This window comes from Capra hircus, chromosome 7, assembly GCF_001704415.2.
Source record: "Capra hircus breed San Clemente chromosome 7, ASM170441v1, whole genome shotgun sequence".
Taxonomy (NCBI): Eukaryota; Metazoa; Chordata; class Mammalia; order Artiodactyla; family Bovidae; genus Capra; species Capra hircus.
In genome coordinates, this window is record NC_030814.1 from 106209984 (window position 1) to 106229852 (window position 19869).

At 42.0% G+C, this 19869-nt stretch overlaps 1 protein-coding gene across 1 annotated transcript in view; it reads right to left on the reverse strand.

Annotated features, from left to right (window-relative positions):
* The window catches only part of TRIM17 (tripartite motif containing 17), a 49996-nt gene that overhangs the window by 20686 nt on the left and 9441 nt on the right, over positions 1-19869 (reverse strand). The window lies entirely within an intron of this gene.

Genomic DNA, 19869 nt, shown 5'->3' on the forward strand with positions numbered 1-19869 from the left:
CAGGCAAGTGGTGGCCTACTGGAAAACTCTGTTCTGCCTAGATTGCAGTACCAGCTTCCTGGATCCAGGTCCTATGCAGAGGGAAGAGGGGAGATGTTGCTTAAGGTATAAACTTGTAACCAGTAGATAAATAAGTCCTAGAGATCTGTTGCACAGTATAGTGATTATGGTCACCAATTCTGTATTATAAACCTAAAGTTGCTAGAGATTAGATCTTAATTGTTCCTTCTACAAATAAGCAATGCTGATTATGTGATGTTAATAAGTGGTGTTAATTAAGAGGTATTAATTAGTGTTGTGGTAATTATATTGCAATTTATAAATGTATCAAATCAACACATACACTCTACATTCATGAATTGTTATCTTCCAGTTATGGGCTTCCCTGTATGGATCACGATAAACTGTGGAAAATTCTGAGAGAGATGGGAATACCAGACTACCTGACCTGCCTCTTGAGAAACCTATATGCAGGTCAGGAAGCAACAGTTAGAACTGGACATGGAACAACAGACTGGTTCCAAATAGGAAAAGGAGCACATCAAGGCTGTATATTGTCACCCTGCGTATTTAACGTATATGCAGAGTACATCATGAGAAACGCTGGTCTGGGAGAAGCACAAGCTGGAATCAAGATTGCTGGGAGAAATATCAATAACCTCAGATATGCAGATGACACCACCCTTATGGCAGAAAGTGAAGAGGAACTAAAAAGCCTCTTGATGAAAGTGAAAGAGGAGAGTGAAAAAGTTGGCTTAAACCTCAACATTCAGAAAACTAAGATCATTGCATCTGGTCCCATCACTTCATGGCAAATAGATGGAGAAACAGTGGAAACAGTATCAGACTTTATTTTTGGGGGCTCCAAAATCATTGCAGATGGTGATTGCAGCCATGAAATTAAAAGACGCTTACTCCTTGGAAGGAGAGTTATGACCAACCTAGATAGCTTATTAAAAAGTAGAGAATTACTTTGCTGACAAAGGTCCGTCTAGTCAAGGCTATGGTTTTTCCAGTGGTCATGTATGGATGTGAGATTTGGACTATAAAGAAAGCTGAGCACCAAAGAACTGATGCTTTTGAACTGTGGTGTTGGAGAAGACTCTTCCGAGTCCCCTGAACTGCAAGGAGATCCAACCAGTGCATCCTAAAGGAGACCAGTCCTGGGATTTCTTTGGACGGACTGATGCTGAAGCTGAAACTCCAGTACTTTGGCCACCTGATGTGAAGAACTGACTCATTAGAAAAGACACTGATGCTGGGAGGGATTGAGGGCAGAAGGAGAAGGGGACGACAGAGGATGAGATGGCTGGATGGTATCACCGACTTGATGCACATGAGTTTGAGTGAACTCCAGGAGTTGGTGATGGACAGGGAGGCCTGGCATGCTGCGATTCATGGGGTCGCAAAGAGTCAGACACAACTGAATGACTGGTAGCTCAGCTGGTAAAGCTGGTAGCTACCAACTTGTAGCTCAGCTGGTAACTAACTAACTGGTAGCTCAGCTGGTAACTAACTAACTGGTAGCTCAGCTGGTAAAGAATATGCCTGCAATGCAGGAGACCCCAGTTCGATTTCTGGGTTGGGAAGATCTGCTGGAGAAGGGAATGCCTACCCACTCTAGTATTCTGGCCTGGAGAATTCCATGGACTGTAGAGTCCGTGGGGTTGCAAAGAGTTGGACATGACTGAGTGACTTTCACTTTCATATAAATGTATCAAATCAACACATTGTATGCCCTACACTCATGCATTGTTATATGCCAATTATGAGCTTCCCTGGTAGCTCAGCTGGTGAAGAATCCACCTGCAATGCAGGAGACCCCGATTTGGTCCCTCGGTCAGGAAGATCTGCTGAGGGGATAGGCTACTCCCTCCAGTATTCTTGGGCTTCCCTGGTGGCTCAGCTGGTAAAGAATCTCCCTGCAGTGCAGGAGACCTGGGTTCTATCCCTGTGTTGGGAAGATCCCCTGGAGGAGGGAAAAGCTACTCACTCCAGTATTCTGGCCTGGAGAATTCCATGGACTGTATAGTCCATGAGGTCACAAAGGGTCAGACATGACTGAGCAATTTTCACTCACTTCACTATGCCAATTTTATGTCAACAAGAGTTTAGAAGATGGTTCTATGAAGTCTCTTTGAAGTAAAAAGGGAGTCGCAGGTCTTAATCCTGGGCGGCACGTCACGTGGGGAGCAGGAGAGCCTCAGATTTTGGCCCCTCCTTGGTTAAAGGAGGGCCTTGTGGTATAAATCATGCCAGCTATTCTGTGACCTCTTGAGGCCCAAGTCTTATAAAGCGGACATAAGGAGAAATGATCTGTGAGAACTCAGAAAGACCTGCTGGCTGAGTGACACGGGTGAGGGTAAGAGGCAAGTTGATTTTTATTTTAAGTAAATTCGTGGTGTTGTCCGATAAAACATAAGACAGGAAAAGAAAGAACATCCGGAAAAGCAGACATTGGCCTTTTGTTTAGACATGTACCTGGATCGGTTTTATTCTGGGAAAGAGTTCAGTCATTCCCAGTGATACTTACGTAGACATAAGACTACGCAGTGATACTATTACATAGACATAAGACATGTTTCAGAATTTACGTTGCTGATGTTACTTAGATATTTTTAAAAGATTTAATTTTCAGAAACCATGGAAATGGTATAAAACTTAATTCCAAAAGGCTGATAGTGAAATTTTGAGTCTCTCTCAATTGAAGGTTTTCTCAGTTCCAAGTTTCCATTTTCAAGATTGAATTTCTTGTATATTCTTTCAAAGGTGCATATTCAAGCATGTATTATTTTTATCCAGATGATGCCATATTATGAGTACTGTTCTACAACTTGCCTTTAGTCAAACCTACCAAGTTACCGGGACATGTAAGAACTATCTGATTCTTCTCAATGACTCCCCTTTTTCCCTTTGAAGCTTTGAGATTGTTTCCAATTATTTTATCATGAAGGTGATATATTTCTCTGCCCAGTAACTTGAGACAAACAAATAGGACATTAATAATGAATGTCTGGAGCTGATACAACATTTTTACAAATATTTCTTACATATCCCACATCATGCTGGTCTGGGGGCAACAGGTTTTGTACAGCCTGATGTACAAAAGAAAACACAAATTAAAAATAAACAACTTAATTCTCTCTGCGGAAATTAAGGGAACATGTCCCTCCTTCTTGTTCTTTCACAATTTCTTCCTCTACCCTTTTCACATCTATGTAAATCTTTTTAGTGGCTAAACTTTCTAGTCTCATATCTCAGGAATGTTTCCCCAAGCACATGGAACTTATCTCTGAAACATAATTGTAGGGAAGGAAAAAACTTTCCCTCTGCCCTCTTAGATTCAGTATCTGAGGCCTGCAAATTAACATGACAAAAGACAGATTAACAGGGGAAAAGGCATACAAATTGTATTGATGTTAATATTTTTACATGCTTGTGGAGACTCATAGCAAAAAGTGAAAATCCAAGAAATGGTTTGACTCAGAAGCTTATATATCATTTTACCAAAAGGTATTAAATTGTGGGAAGGTGAGTAACAAATGTATGGCCGGTAAATGTCGTTTAATAAGGTTTGTTTGTTACTCATCAGGGTGCTAACTTTCCATCTTCTTCATGCCCATAAAATTCCTTCAGGAAGGGGCTTTCTGGCAGTCCTCATTTCTCAGAAGTTTCTGCTTTTAGTTACATAAGGGAATCTCTGAGAAGGTGGCTTTCTACATCTATTGATTCTCAGTTGGCATCAGCTCAAAATAATCCATATGCCAAAGTGACATAGTTTGGGGTAGCATATTTGGACCCTCTTAATATTTTGGGGGCTCCAAAATCAGTGCAGATGGTGACTGCAGCCATGAAATTAAAAGACACTCCTTGAAAGAAAAGTTATGACCAACCTAGATAGCATATTCAAAAGGAGAGACATTACTATGCCGACTAAGGTCCATCTAGTCAAGGCTATGGTTTTTCTTGTGGTCATGTATGGATGTGAGAGTTGGACTGTGAAGAAGGCTGAGCGCTGAAGAATTGATGCTTTTGAACTGTGGTGTTGGCGAAGACTCTTCAGAGTTCCTTGCACTGCAAGGAGATCCAACCAGTCCATTCTGAAGATCAGCCCTGGGATTTCTTTGGAAGGAATGATGCTAAAGCTGAAACTCCAGTACTTTGGCCACCTTATGTGAAGAGCTGACTCATTGGAAAAGACTCTGATGCTGGGAGGGATTGGGGGCAGGAGGAGAAGGGGACGACAGAGGATGAGATGGCTGGATGGCATCACGGACTCGATGGACGTGAGTCTGAGTGAACTCCGGGAGTTGGTAATGGACAGGGAGGCCTGGCGTGCTGCGGTTCATGGGGTCGCAGAGAGTCAGACACGACTGAGCGACTGAACTGAACTGAATAATCATCAATGAATATAATGCCCGCTTCCCAACTTCCTTGGAGGAAATGAGCCTAACTATCCCTTGCAAAATGTATCTAGAGTATTGAATGTGTTGCATCTACTCAGCTCTGTAAAAGAATGAAATTTTGTACAAGCAACTATATGCGAATAAAATGGACAACCTGGAAGGAATGGACAAATTCTTAGAAAAGTACAACATTCCAAGACTGAACCAGAAAGGAATAGAAATCACGAACAGACCGATCACAAGTAATAAAATTGAAACTGTGATTTAAAAACTTTTCAAACAAACAAAACTCCAGGACCAGATAGCTTCACAGGCGAATTCTATCAAACATTTAGAGAAGAGCTAACATCTCTCCTTCTCAAACACTTCCCCCAAAAATGCAGAGGCAGGAACACTCCCAAATTCATTCTATGAGGTTGCCATCATCCTAATACCAAAATCAGACAAATATATCAAAAAAGAAAATTATAGACCAATATCACTGATGAACATAGCCATAAAAATTCTCAACAAAATACAAGCAACTAAACCCAACAACACATTAAAAGGATCATACACCACAATCAAGTGAGATTTTTTCCAAGGATGCAAGAATTGTTCAATATACGCAAATCAATCAACACAACACACCACATTAACACTGAAGAGTAAAAATGTGATCATCTCAATAGATGCAGAAAGAGTTTGTGACAAAATTCAAAAATTCATTTGTGATGAAAACTCTCTAGAAAATGAGCACAGAGGGACTCTATCTCCACATAGTAAAGGCCATATTTGATAAACCCAGAGCGAACGTCATTCTTAATGATGAAAACCTTGAAAGCACTTCCTCCTAGACCAGGAAAAGACAAGGATGTCCATTTCCACCACTATTACCCAACATGTTAACAGTTTTGGAAGTCCTAGCCATGGCAATCAGAGAAGAAAATGAAATAAAAGGAATCTAAAATGGAAAAGAAGTAAAATTGTCACTGTTTGCAGGTGACATGATACTATACATAGAAAATCCTGAAGATGCCACCAGAAAACTACTGTGCTTAGTCAGTTGTGTCCAACTCTTTGTGACCCCTTGGACTGCAGCCTGCCAGGTTCCTCTGTCCATGGGGATTCTCCAGGCAAGAATACTGGAGGGGGTTGCCGTGCCCTCCTCCAGGGGGTCTTCCCAACCCAAGAACTAAACCCAGGTCTCCCTCATTGCAGGTGCATTCTTTACCCTCTGAGCCACCACGGAAGCCCTGGGAAAACTACTGAGCTAATCAGTGAATTTGGTAAAATTGCAGGATACAGAATTAACGCACATCTGGTCCTGGGCTTTTGTTTGTTTGGAATTAATGCACAGAAGTCTCTTGCAGTCTTCAAGACACTTTGGACTATAGCAGACCAAGCTCTTCTGTCTATAGGATTTTAGACTAGAATACTGGAGCGTTTGCTGTGACCAGTGCCTTCTCTTGGCAAAACTCTGTTAGCTTTCGCCCTGCTTCATTTGTACTCCAAAGCCGAACTTGCTTGTTACTCCAGGTATCTCTTCACTTCCTACTTTTGCATTCCTATGCAAAAAAAAGGACATCTTTTTAGGTGTTAGTTCTAGAAGGTTTTGTAGGTCTTCATAGAACTGTTCAACTTCAGCATTAGTGGTTGGAGGCATAGACTTGGATTACTATGACATTGAGTGGTTTCCCTTGGAAATGAATCAAGATCATTCTGTCGTTTTTGAGATTGCACTGCATTTCAGACTCTTTTGTTGACTATGAGGGCTACTCCATTTCTTCTAAGGGATTCTTGCCCACAGTAGTAGATATAATGGTCATCTAAGTTAAATTTGCCCATTCCGGTCCATTTTAGTTCACTGATTCCTAAAATGTTGATGTTCACTCTTGCCATCTGTTTGACTGCTTCCAATTAACCTTAATTGATTCATGGACCTTAATTCTAGGTTCCTATGTAGTTTTGTTCTTTACAGCATTGGACTTTACTTTCACCACAAGACAAGTCTACAACTGGGCATCATTTCCACTTTGGCTCAGCCTCTTCATTCCTTCTGGAGCCTTCTCTGCTCTTCTCCAGTAGCATATTGGACACCTACCAACCTAGGGGGTTGGGTTCATCTTTCAGTGTCATATCTTTTTGCCTTTTCATACTGTTCATGGGGTTCTCAAGGCAAGACTGGTGAAGTGGTTTGCCATTCCCTTCTCCAGTGGACCATGCTTTGTCAGAACTCTCCACCATGATCCATCCATCTTGGGTGGCCCTACATGGCATGGCTCATAGTTTAATTGAGTTACAGAAATCTGTGATTCATGTGATCATTTTGGTTAGTTTTCTGTGATCGTGGTTTTTATTATGTTTGTTCTCTGATGAAGGATAAACTAATCTTGAGGATAAGAGGCTTCTGGAAGGTTCCTGATGGGAGGGACTGGTTGTGAGGAAAACTGGGTCTTGCTCTGGTGGGCGGGGCCATGCTCATTAAATTTTTAATCCAATTTTCTACTGATGGGGTGTGTGTGTGTGTGTGTGTGTAGGCGAGGGTGGCCTGAGGCCAAACTATGGTAGGGGTATGGTGGTAATTCTGACCCCAAAAAAGGACTTATGCCAGCATGCCGCACCCCCAGGACTGCTGCCGTCAGTGCCCTGACCCCGTGGCAGGACACTTTTGACTCATGCCTCCACCAGAGATTCCCAAACACTCACAGGCAAGTCTGGCTCAGTCTCTTGTGGGGGTCACTGCTCCTTTCTCCTGGGCCCTGATGTGCACAAGGTTTTGTTGTGCCCCAGAAGAGTCTCTTTCTCCTCAGTCTTGTGGAAGTTCTGTAATGAAATCCTGCCAGCTTTCAAACTCGGACTCCCTTGGGATTCCTAGTCCCTTCACCAGATCCCCAGGTCAAACAGGAAGTCTGTTGTGGGGCCTAGAAGTTTTGCGACAGTGTGAGAACTTCTTTGGTATAATCGTTCTCCAGTTTGTGGGTCACCCGCCTGGTAGCTCTAGAGTGGGGCTAATGCAGTCCCCTTTAAGAGGGCTTACACTGCATGCCATGCCTCCCAGGCTGCTGCTGCCCCCTCCCCATAGCAGGCCACTGCTGGTGCACGCCTCCACAGGGCATCATCAAGCTCTCAAAGGCAGGTCTGGCTCAGTCTCCTGTGGGGTCACTGCTCCTTTCGCTGGGTCCTGGTGCCCACAAGGTTTGGTTGGTGCCCTCCAAAAATCTCTGGTCGGTATGAGGTTTGATTTTAAATGTGATTGTGCCCCTCCTACGGTCTCGTTGCAGCTTCTCCTTTGTCCCTGGACATGTTTTTTTTCAAACTTAAATTGAAAAAAGTAGGGAAAAACCACTAAGCCATTCAGGTATGACCTACATAAAATCCCTTATAATTATACAGTGGAAGTGACAAATGGATTCAAGGGATTAGACCTGGTAGGCAGAACACATGAATAACAATGGACAGAAGTTCGTAACATGGTGCAGGAGGTGGCGATCAAAACAGTCCCCAAGAAGTAGAAATGCAAAAAATCAAAATGGTTGTCTGAGAAGGCCTTACAAATAGCTGAGAAAAGAAGTGCAAAGCAAATGAGAAAAGGAAAGATATACTCATCTGAATGCAGAGTTCCAAAGAATAGCAAGGAAAGATAAGAAAGCCTTAAGTAAATAATGCAAATAAACAGAGAAAAACATTAGAATGGGAAAGACTAGAGATCACTTCAAGAAAATTAGAGATACCAAGGGAACATTTAATGCAAAGATGGGCACAACAAAAGAAAGAAATGGTATGGACCTAACAGAAACAGAAGGGATTAAGAAGAGGTGGCAAGACTATACAGAAGAACTATACAAAAAAGGTCTTAATGACTCGGACAACCCACAATGGTTTAGGCACTCACCTAGAGCCAGACATCCTGGAGTGTGAAGTCAGGTGGGCCTTAGGAAGCATTACCACAAACAAACCTAGTGGAGGTGATGGAATCCCAGCTGAGCTATTTCAAATCCTAAGAGATGATTCTATTAAAGTGCTGCACTCAATGTATCAGCAAATATGGAAAACTCAGCAGTGGTCACAGGACTGGAAAAGGTCAGTTTTCATTCCGATCCCAAAGAATGGCAATGACAAAGAATGCTCAAACTACTGCACAATTGCATTCATTTTATATGCTAACAAGGTGTAAGGTTCAAAATCCTTCAAGTTAGACTTCAACAGTACTTGAGCCGATAAATTTCAGATGTACAAGCTTGATTTAGAAAAGGCAGAGGAGCCAGAGATCAGACTAGCCACATCTGCTGGAGCATAGAAAAGGCAAGGGAATTCCAGAAAAACATCTACTTCTGCTTCATTGACGACGCTAAAGCCTTTGACTGTCTGGATGACAACAAACTGTGGAAAATTCTTACAGAGATGGGAATATCAGACCTCTTTATCTGCCTCCTGAGAAACCTGTATGCAGGTCAAGAAGCAACAGTTAGAACCAGACGTGGAACAACAAACTGGTTCGAAATTGGGAAAGGAGTACATCAAGATGGTATAGTGTCACCCTGCTTATTTAACTTCCATGCAGAGTACATCATGCAAAATGCCAGGCTAGATGAAGCACAAGCTGGAATCAAAATAGCCAGGAGAAATATCAATAACCTCAAACATACAGATGACACCACCCTAATGGCAGAAAGCAAAGAGGAACTAAAGAGCCTCTTGATGAAGTGAAAGAGGAGAGTGAAAAAACTAACTTAAAATTCAACATTCAGAAAACTAAGGTCATGGTATCTGGTCCTACCACTTCAGGGCAAATAGATGGGGAGAAATGAAAAACAACGACAGATTTTACTTTCTTGGGCTCCAAAATCACTGTGAATGGTGACTGCAGCCACAAAACTAAAATGCACTTGCTCTTTGGAAGAAAAGCTATGACTAACCTAGACAGCATACTAAAAAGCAGAATCATCACTTTGCTGACAAAATGTGTCTAGTCAAACCTATGGTTTTTCCAGTAGTCATGTATGGGTGTAATAGTTGGACCATAAAGAAGGCTGAGCACGTTAGAATTGATGCTTTCTAACTGTTGTGCTAAAGACTCTTGAGAGTCCCTTGGGCAGCAAGGAGATCAAACCAGTCAATCCTAAAGGAAATCAGCACTGAATATTCATTGGAAAGACTGATGCTGAAGCTGAAGCTTCAATCCTTTGGCCAGCTGATACAAAGAGCTGACTCACTGGAAAAGACCCAGATGCTGGGAAAGATTGAGGGCAGGAAGAGAAGGGGAAGATAGAGGATGAGGTTGTTGGATGGTATCATCGACTAATGGACATGAGTTTGAGATAGTGAAAGGTAGGGAAGCCTGGCGTGCTGCAGTCCATGGGGTGGCAAAGAGTTGGACACTACTGAACAACTGAACAATAACATATTGGTGTGGGTTGCCATTTCCTCTTCCAGAGAATCTTCCTGGCCCAGGGTTCAAACCTGCATCTCCTGAGTCGGGAGGCAGATTCTTTATCTACTGAGCCATTGGGGATGCCGTTCTCACACTAACAATGAAAGAAGACCAGAAGGAAAAATTAAGGAAAAAATTCCAATTACCACTGCAGCCAAATGAATAAAATACCTGGGAATAAACCTACCTAAAAAGGCAAAAGGCCTGTACTCAAAACTATAAAATACTGATGAAATACATCAGAGATGACACAAACACATGGAGATATATTCCATGTTCGTGGAATGAATCAATATTGTGAAAATGACTATACTATCCAAAGCAATCTACATATTCAGTGCAATCTCTATCAAATTATCAATGGCATTTTCCAGATAATTAGAACAACAACAACAACAACAAATCTGTACAACTTTTATGGAAACAGAAAAGACCCTGAATATAAAAAGCAATCTTGAGAAAGGAAAATCTGAGATAGAGGAATCAGGCTCCCAGACTTCAGACTATAAAACAAAGCTACAGTAATCAAGACAGTAGGATACGGGCACAAAAATAGAAATATAAATCAATGGAACAGGATAGAAAGCCTGGAGATAAACCCACACACCTGTGTCACCTGATCTATGCATCCATGCACTGTTGTCACCTAGTCTATGTTCATTAGATGAGAATATACAATGGAGAAAAGACAGCCTCTTCAATAAGTGGTGCTGGGAAAACTAGACAGCTACATGTAAACGAAATTAGAACACTTCCTTCTACCATACACGAAAATAAACTCAAAATGGATTAAAGACATAAATATAAGGCCAGACACTCTAAAACTTTTAGAGGAAAACTGAACATTCTTTGACATAAATTACAGCAATATCTTTTTTGACCCGCTTCCTAGAGTAATGAAAATAAGCAATTGTGATCTAATTAAACGTAAGCTTTTACATAGCAAAGGAAACCATGAACAAGAAGAAAAGACAACTCTCAAATGGGAGAAGAAATAGCAAATGAAGCAACTGACAAAGGATGAATCTCCAAAATATACAAGCAGCTCATGCATTTCAGTATTGGGGGGAAAGGAAAAGAATTTAAAAATGAGAAGGAAGAACTAAACAAACATTTCTCCAAAGAAGACATAGATGGATAACAGACACAGGAAAAGATGTTCAACATCTCTCATTATTAGAGAAATGCAAATTAAAACTCCATGAGGGGCTTCCCTGGTGCCTTCAGTGGCAAAGAATCTGCCTGCCAATGCCTGAGGCATGAGTTCAATCCCTGTTCCGGGAGGACCCGACATGCAGCTAAGCCTCTGCACCACACTACTGACCCTGTGCTCCACATCCTGGGAGCTGCAACGATGGAAGCCCACGTGCCCTTAAGCCTGTGCTCTGCAGCAAGAGAAAGGTGAAATGAGAAGCCACTAGACAGGAGCCCCCTCTGGCCACAAATTAGAGAAAAGCCTGTGCAGCCATGAAGAACCAATGCAGCCAAAATAAATAAACAAATTTATTAAAGAATTACTTGAGGTATCGATACCAAAATCAGGTTGATTATATTCTTTGCAGCTGATGATGGAGAAGCTCTATACAGTTAGCAAAAACAAGACCTGGACATTACTGTGGCTCACATTATGAGCTCCTTATTGCAAAGATGAGGCTTAACTTGAAGAAAGTAGGGGAACTACTAGGCCATTCAGGTATGACCTAAATAAAATCCCTTATGATTATACAGTGGAAGTGACAAATAGATTCAAAGGATTATATCTGGTAGACAGAGTGCCTGAAGAAATATGGATGGAGGTTCGTAACACTGTACAGTAGGCATTGACCAAAACCATCCCAAAGAAAAAGAAATGCAAGAAGGCAAAACACTTGTCTCAGGAGGCTTTACAAATAACTGAAAAAAGAAGTGAAAGGCAAAGGAGAAAGGGAAGGATATACCCCACTGAATACAGAATTCCAGAGAATAGCAAGGAAAGATAAGAAAGCCTTCTTAAGTAAACAATGCAAAGAAATAGAGAAAAACAATAGAATGGGAAAGACTAGAAATCTCTTCAAGAAAACTGGAGATATCAAGGGAATATTTCAAGCAAGGATGAACACAATAAAGGACAAAAATTTTAAGGACCTAACAGAAGCAGGAAATATTAAGAGGTGGTGAGAATACACAGAACTATATATAAAAAGTCTTAATAACCATGATGGTGGGGTCACTCACGTAGAGCCAGACATCCTGGAGTGCGAAGTCAAGTGGGCCTTAGGAAGAAGTACTATGAACAAAGCTAGTGAAGCTGATGGAATTCCAGCTGAGCTATTTAAAATCCTAAAAGATAGATGCTTTTAAACTGCTACAAACCATATGTCAGCAAATTTGGAAAACTCAGCAGTGCCCACAGGACTGGAAAAGGTTAGTTTTCATTCCAATCCCAAAGATGGGCAATGCCAAAGAATGTTCAAACTACCATGAAATTGTGCTCATTTCACATGCTAGCAAGGTTATGCTCAAAATCCTTCAAGCTAAGGTTCAGCAGTACTTGAACCAAGAAGTTCCAGACGTACAAGCTGGGTTTTGAAGAGGGAGAGGAACCAGAGATAAAACTGCCAATATTTATTGGATCATAGAGAAAGCAATGGAATTCCAGAAAATCATCTACTTCTCCTTCACTGACTATGCTAAATCCTTTCACTGTGTAAATCACACACACACACACACACACACACACACACACAAACACACAAACTGGAAAATTCTTAACGAGATGGGAATACCAGACCATCTTACTTGTCTCCTGAGAAGTCTGTATGTAGGCAAAGAAGCAACAGTTAGAACTGGACATGGAACAACTGACTGGTTCAAAATTGGGAAAGGAGTATAATGAGGCTGTATATTGTCACCCTGCTTATTTAACTTATATACAGAGAGCATTATGCAAAATGCTGTCCTAGATGAATCACAAGCTGGAATCAGAATTGCTGGGAGAAATATCAACAACCTCAGATATGCAGATGAGTCCACTCTGATGGCAGAAAGTGAAGAGGAACTAAAGAGCCTCTTGATGAGAGTGAAAGAAGAGAGTGAAAAGCCAAACCTCGGCATTCAAAAACAAAGATCATAGCATCTTGTCCCATCACTTTGTGGAAAATAGAAGGGGAAAAATTGCAAACAGTGACAGACTTTCTTTTCTTGGGCTCCAAAATCACCACAAATGGTGACTGTAGCCATGAAATGAAAAAAAACCCTTGCTCCTTGGAAGGAAAGCCATGGCAAACCTAGACAGTGTATCAGAAAGCAGAGACATCACTTTGCCGACAAAGGTCTGTATAGTCAAAACTATGGTTTTTCTAGTAGTCGTGTACAGATTTGAGAGTTGGACCATAAGGCAGGCTAAGGGCTGAAGAACTGATGCTTTCAAATTATGGCCCTGGAGAAGACTCCTGAGAGTCCCTTAGAGAGCAAGGAGTTGAAACCAGTCAATCCTAAAGGAAATCAACCCTGAATATTCATTGGAAGGCCTGATGCTGAAGCTCCAATACTTTGGCCACCTGACTGAAGAGCTGACTCATTAGAAAAGACCCCATTGCTGTGAAAGATTGAAGGCAAAAGGAGAAGAGGGTGGCAGAGGATGAGATGGTTGGATAGCATCACTGATTCAATTGACATGAATTTGAGTAAACTCCAGGAGATAGTGAAGGACAGGGAAGCCTGGCATGCTGCCGTCCATACCCTTGTAAAGGGCCAGACACGACTTAGTGATTGAACAACAAAAACATAAGGTGTCAGAATTGCATAATAAAAAAAATATCTATAGACAATAAATGCTGGAGAGAGTGTAGAGAGAAGGGAACCCTCTTACACTGTTGGGATACAGCTACTATGGAGAATAATCTGGAGGTTCCTTTAAAAACTAAAACTACCACATTTATGCAGAGAAAATCAGAATTCAAAAAAATGCATGCGACCCAAATGTTCATTGCAGCACTATTTGCAGTGGCCAGCACATGGCAGTAACATAAACATCTATCAAAAGAGGAATGGATAAAGATGTAATACATACATACATGCAATAGTACTCAGCTCGACTCCAACAGGCTCAGGCGGGCATGTGGTCAGAGTGGACTCAGCACCATCACCGTCCTCTTTTTTAATGAGGTCCTCTAGGCAATGGCCACTGAGGCCTGCTGTACTAAAGCAAAAATGCAATTACGTCCTTTATTTTCTGTTCAGTTCAGTTCCATCTCTCAGTCATGCCCAGCTCTTTGTGACCCCATGGACTGCAGCATGCCAGGCTTCCCTGTCCATCACCAACTCCCGAAGCTTACTCAAACTTATGTGCATCGAGTCGGTGATGCCATACAACTATCTCATCTTCTGTCAACCCTTTCTCCTCCCACCTTCAATCTTTCCCAGCATCAGGGTCTTTCCTAATGAATCAGTTTGTTGCATCAGGTAGCCAAAGTATTTGATTTTCAGCTTCCGCATCAGTCCTTTCAATGAATATTCAGGACTGATTTCCTTTTGGATGGACTGATTGGATCTCCTTGCAGTCCAAGGGACTCTCAAGAGTCTTCTCCAGCCCCATAGTTCAAAAGCATCAATTCTTCAGTGCTCAGCTTTCTTTATGGGCCAACTCTCACATCCATACATGACTACTGGAAAAACCATAGAGCGTTCTTTCCAAGAAGCAAGCGTCTTTAAAGTTTTATGGCTGCAATCACCATCTGCAGTGATTTGGGAACCCCCCAAAATAAAGTCTCTCACTGTTTCCATTGTTTCCCCATCTTTTGCCATGAAGTGATGGGACCAGATGCCATGATTTTAGTGTTCTGAATACTGAGTTTTAAGCCAACTTTTTCACTCTCCTCTTTCACCGAGAGGCTCTTTAGTTCTTCTTTGCTTTCTGCCATAAGGGTGATGTCATATGTGTACATGAAATTATAATATGCCAGGAGATATTTCTCCTGACAATCTTGATTCCAGCTTGTGCTTCATCCAGCCCTGCATTTTGCATGATGTACTCTGCATAGAAGTTAAATAAGCAGGTGACAAAATACAGCCTTGACATAATCCTTTCCCTACTTGGAACCAGTCTGTTGTTCCATGTCCAGTTGTAACTGTTGCTTCTTGACCTGCATACAGATTTCTCAGGAGGCAGGTAAGGTGGTCTTGTAGTTCCCTCTCTTTAAGAATTTTCCACAGTTTGTTGTGATCTATACAGTCAATGACTTTGGCATAGTCAATAAAGCAGAAATAGATGTTTTTCTGGAACTCTTTTGCTTTTTTGATGATCCAGCAGATGTTGGCAATTTAATCTCTGTTTCCTCTGCCTTTTCTAAATCCACCTTGAACATCTGGAAGTCCATGATTCATGTACTGTTAAAGCCTGGCTTGGAGAATTTTGAGCATTACTTGGCTAGCATTGAGATGAGTGTAACTGTGCGGTAGTTTGAACATTCTTTGGCATTGCCTTTCTTTGGGATTGGAATGAAAACTGACCTTTTCCAGTCCTGTGGCCACTGCTGAGTTTTCCAAATTTGCTGGCATCTTGAGTGCAGCACTTTCACAGCATCATCTTTTAGGATTTGAAATAGCTCATCACCTCCACTAGTTTTGTTTGTAGTGATGTTTCCTAAGGCCCACTTGACCTTGCATTTCAGGGTGTCTGGGTCTAGGTTAGTGATCACATCATTGTGGTTATCTGGGTCATGAAGATCTTTTTTGAACAGTTCTTCTGTGTATTCTTGCCACCTCTTCTTAATATCTTCTCCTTCGGTTAGGTTCATCCATACCATTTCTGTCCTTTATTGGGCCCATCTTTTCATGAAATGTTCCCTTGGTATCTCTAACTTTTTTGAAGAATTCTCTAGTCTTTCCCATTCTATGGTTTTCCTCTATTTCTTTGCCCTGATCACTGAGGAAGACTTTCTCTCTCCCTGCTGTTCTTTGGCACTCTGCATTCAGATGGAGATAGCTTTCCTTTTCTCCTTAGTCTTTGGCTTCTCTTCTTTTGTCAGCTATTTGTAAGGCCTCCTCAGACAAACATTTTACCTTGTTGCATTTCTTCTTCTTGGGGATGGTCTTGATCACTGCCTTTTGTACAATGTCACGAATCTCCATCCATAGTTCTTCAGGCACACTATCAGATCTAATTCCTTGAATCTATTTGTCACTTTCAATGTATAATTGTAAGGGATTTGATTTAGGTTATACCTGAATGGTCTAGTGATTTCTCCTACTTTCTTCAACGTAAGTCTGAATTTTGCAATAAGGAGTTCATGATCTGAGCGACAGTCAGCTCCCAGTCTTGTTTTTGCTAACTATATAGAGCTTCTTCATCTTTGTCTGCAAAGAATGTAATCAATCTGATTTCAGTATTGACCATCTGGTGATGTCCATGTATAGAGTTGTCTCTTGTGTTGTTGGAAGAAGGTGTTTGGTATGACCAGGGCATTCTCTTGACAAAACTCTGTTAGCCTTTGCCCTGCTTCATTCTGCATTCCAAGGCCAAATTTGCCTGTTACTCCAGGTGTTTCTTGACTTCCTACTTTTGCATTCCAGTCCCCTATAATGAAAAGGACATCTTTTTTGGCTGTTACTTCTAGAAGGTCTTATCGGTCTTCGTAGAACTGTTCAACTTTAGCTTCTTCAGCATTAGTGGTTGGAGCATAGAATTGGATTACTGTGACACTGAATGGTTTGCCTTGGAAGTGAACTGAGATCATTGTCTCATTTTTGAGATTGCACCCAAGAACCGCATTTTGAACTCTTTTGTTGACTATAAGGGCTACTCCATTTCTTCTAAGGGATTCTTCACCACAGTAGTAGATATAATGGTCATTGGAGTTAAATTCGCCCATTCCAGTCCATTTTATTTTGTGGATTCCTAAAACGTCGATATTCACTCTTGCCATCTCCTGTTCGACCACTTTCAATTTACCTTGATTTGTGGACCTAATATTCCAGGCTCCTGTGAAGTATTGTTCTTTACAGCATTGGACTTTACTTCCATCACCAGCCACATCCACAACTGGGTGCTGTTTTCACTTTGGCTCTGTCTCTTCATTCTTTCTGGAGTGATTTCTATACTCTTCTCCAGTAGCCTATTGGGCACCTACCGACCTAGGGAGTTCATCTTTCAGTGTCCTATCTTTTTGCCTCTTTGTACTATTCATGGGGTTCTCAAGGTAAGAATGCTGAAGTGGTTTGCCATTCCCTTCTCCTACGGACCACATTTTGTTAGAACTCTCCACCATGACCCGTCCATCTTGGGTGGCCCTACATGGCTTGGCTCATAATTTCATTGAGTTAGACAAGGCTGTGGTCCATATGATCAGTGTGACTAGTTTTCTGTGATTGTGGTTTTCATGCAGTCTGGCCTCTGACAGATAAGGATAAGAAGTTTATGGAAGCTTCCTAATGACAGAAATGGACTCTGGGGGAAACTGGGTCTTATTCTGATGGGCAGGGCCAAGTTCAGTAAGTCTAATCCAACTTTGCTGATGGGTGAGGCTGTCTTCCCTCCCTCTTGTTTGACCTGATACCAAACTTGGTAGGGGTAATGAAGATAACGGTGATCTCCTTCAAATATCTTGGGCACACACTGTTCTACTCAGTGCCCCGACCCTGTAGCAGGCCATTGTCGACCCACACCTCCACCAGACTCCTGGACACTGACGGCAAGTCTGGGTCAGTCTCTTGTGGGGTATATTTTCTGCCGTTGTGAATTATTAGAGTAAACCAATTTAGTCATGATATGTCACCCTAAGGGCAGGGCTTCATTTCTTAGAATTCTTGGTTGCAAACCCCAACTTAAATTGGTTTAAAATCATGGCACATTTACATCCTTATCAGGGCTCTGATCTGGCAGGTCCTTATGAACAATGATGTCATAATATTATAGTATCACCAAATGCAGGGTCTGGCTGCTCATTACTGAAAAGCCAATAAGCAGGCCTGGTTGGTGGAAAGGAAAATTTGCTTTATTTCAGATGCCAGCAACTAGGGTTGGAGGAGGGCAGATGTCCTGGAAACTAGTGAGGCAGGAGCTTTTTTTAGACAAAAGTGGGGGACAGCTACACACAGAAATATCAGTCAGTTCTGACATATCTTTAAGTTGGTCACTGGTGGCCTGCACAGCGTCATCTTGGTAATTTTAGGTACAGTTAATCTTCAGATCCAGGGTCCATTTGTTCCCATTTCTTCGAGGCCAGTTCTCGGAATTGTGGCAGCTTATGTCATGGGTAGAGTCTGGTCATCGTGTAATTAAGTTTTCACCCTAGCGTTTTAGTATCTACAAGACAGCTCACAGGATATGGCTCAGAATATTACCTATAGCTCTTGAGAAAGAACTAAAGCTTCTTGACTATACTTACTGACTACATCGTCATTTTTTGGTCTCCTTGGATTGTTTTCCTTTGTTTCCACGTTTCCTACTTCTCAAATTAAACTTATTTGACTACAGTTTTCCACAGACAAAAGGCAAGTAAACGACATGAGGTTGTAGGGGGTGGAGGGTGGCGGGTGGCAGGCAAGTACCATAGGGTCCTGCTGTTTCAATAATCCCTAGCACCAGCCTGGAATTATTGGTCACAGCTTTTATTGCCATGGGATAAAAAAAAAAAAAAAAAGGAAAAAACAGAATAAAACAACAGGCACCAAAATAGCAGAGTTGGGAGATGGAAGGCAAAGCTGGTGCTAACTTGAAATACTTATCTCCTTTTAAATAACCCTAAGTCTGCCACCTGCCTTTTCTGTGCTTTGTGAAGTATTTACCTTGCAAGGAATAGATTGAATTCCTAGAAAGCAGTGAACCCAGACTGGATCTGCATGTCACCTGGTAGCCTGAAATTAGAGCTCCTGGAATGAAGCAGACAACATCTGCTTCATTCCGAGATACAAGCTTTTCTGAGATACACAGACCAGGCCTGTTCGAAGTTTATCACCAAGCCTTTGGTGGTGACATACTGCAGATTATGTCCACAAGGAATGAACGTTGCGATTAGAGGTTTGAAACCTTCAAGCCCATCACCAGGAAGGGGACAGCAGCTGGAGGTTGCGTTCAATCACTGACATGCAATGATTCAATCAACCGTGCCCGTGTAATGAGGCTTCCATGACAATCCCTGTAGGACTGGAGTTTCCAGGTTGGTTAGCAAGAACCCATACACACGCCTGGAGGGTGGTGCTCCACAACTCCCTGGGAGCAGCAGATCCTACATTTGGGACCCAAGTACGTAGCTCGTATCTATTTATAGCCTTTAATTTTTTATAATTAAGCCAGAAATCTAGTAAGTAAAAAAATCAACCCTATTTCTCTCTCTCCCACCCAGGGGTGGACTTTGACTTTTAAGTGTTACTTTTGCTCTAGTAGATAGCTACATACAGGCTTCATCATTTCAACCATACACATCCCAAAAGTCTAGCCCAAACAAGTGTAGTAGGGAATGGATTTTATGCATTACCCCCTTATTGCAAAGGGGTTTGCATGACCAGCAAATCTAGCAGGGGTTTAATCATCTTAAAGCCTCAGTGGAGAAACTTCGAAGCGTCACCAATGAACGAGAAAATTCTTTTCCCCCTAAAATCCATGCTCCCATCATCTCCACAGGGCTCCACTGCTGAAAGTACGGTTAACCACCCTGTTTCCTCAGCAAGTTCGCTCAATAGGGATGGAAAACTACCACGTGCTGCCAAGTTACCAGCTGTTCCTCAGTCGTCTCCGACTCTTTGCAACCTCATGGTGTGCAGAACGCCAGACTTCCCTGTCTGTCAACTCCCCGAGCTTGCTCAAACCCATATTCATTGACTCCGTGACGCTATCCCACCATCTTATTCTGTTGTCCCCTCCTTCTGCCGTCGGTCTTTCCGTTACCAAGGTCTTTGCCAAAGAGTCAGTTCTTTGCATCAGGTGGCCGAAGTATTGGCTAATTTACTTCCATAGCAAAGCTCTCTCCTTGAAAGGGAAACTTGGTACTAACCCATGATTTCAAAGGCTTCCCTGATAGCTCAGATGGTCAAGAGGCTGCCTGCACTGCAGGAGACCTGGGTTCAATCCCA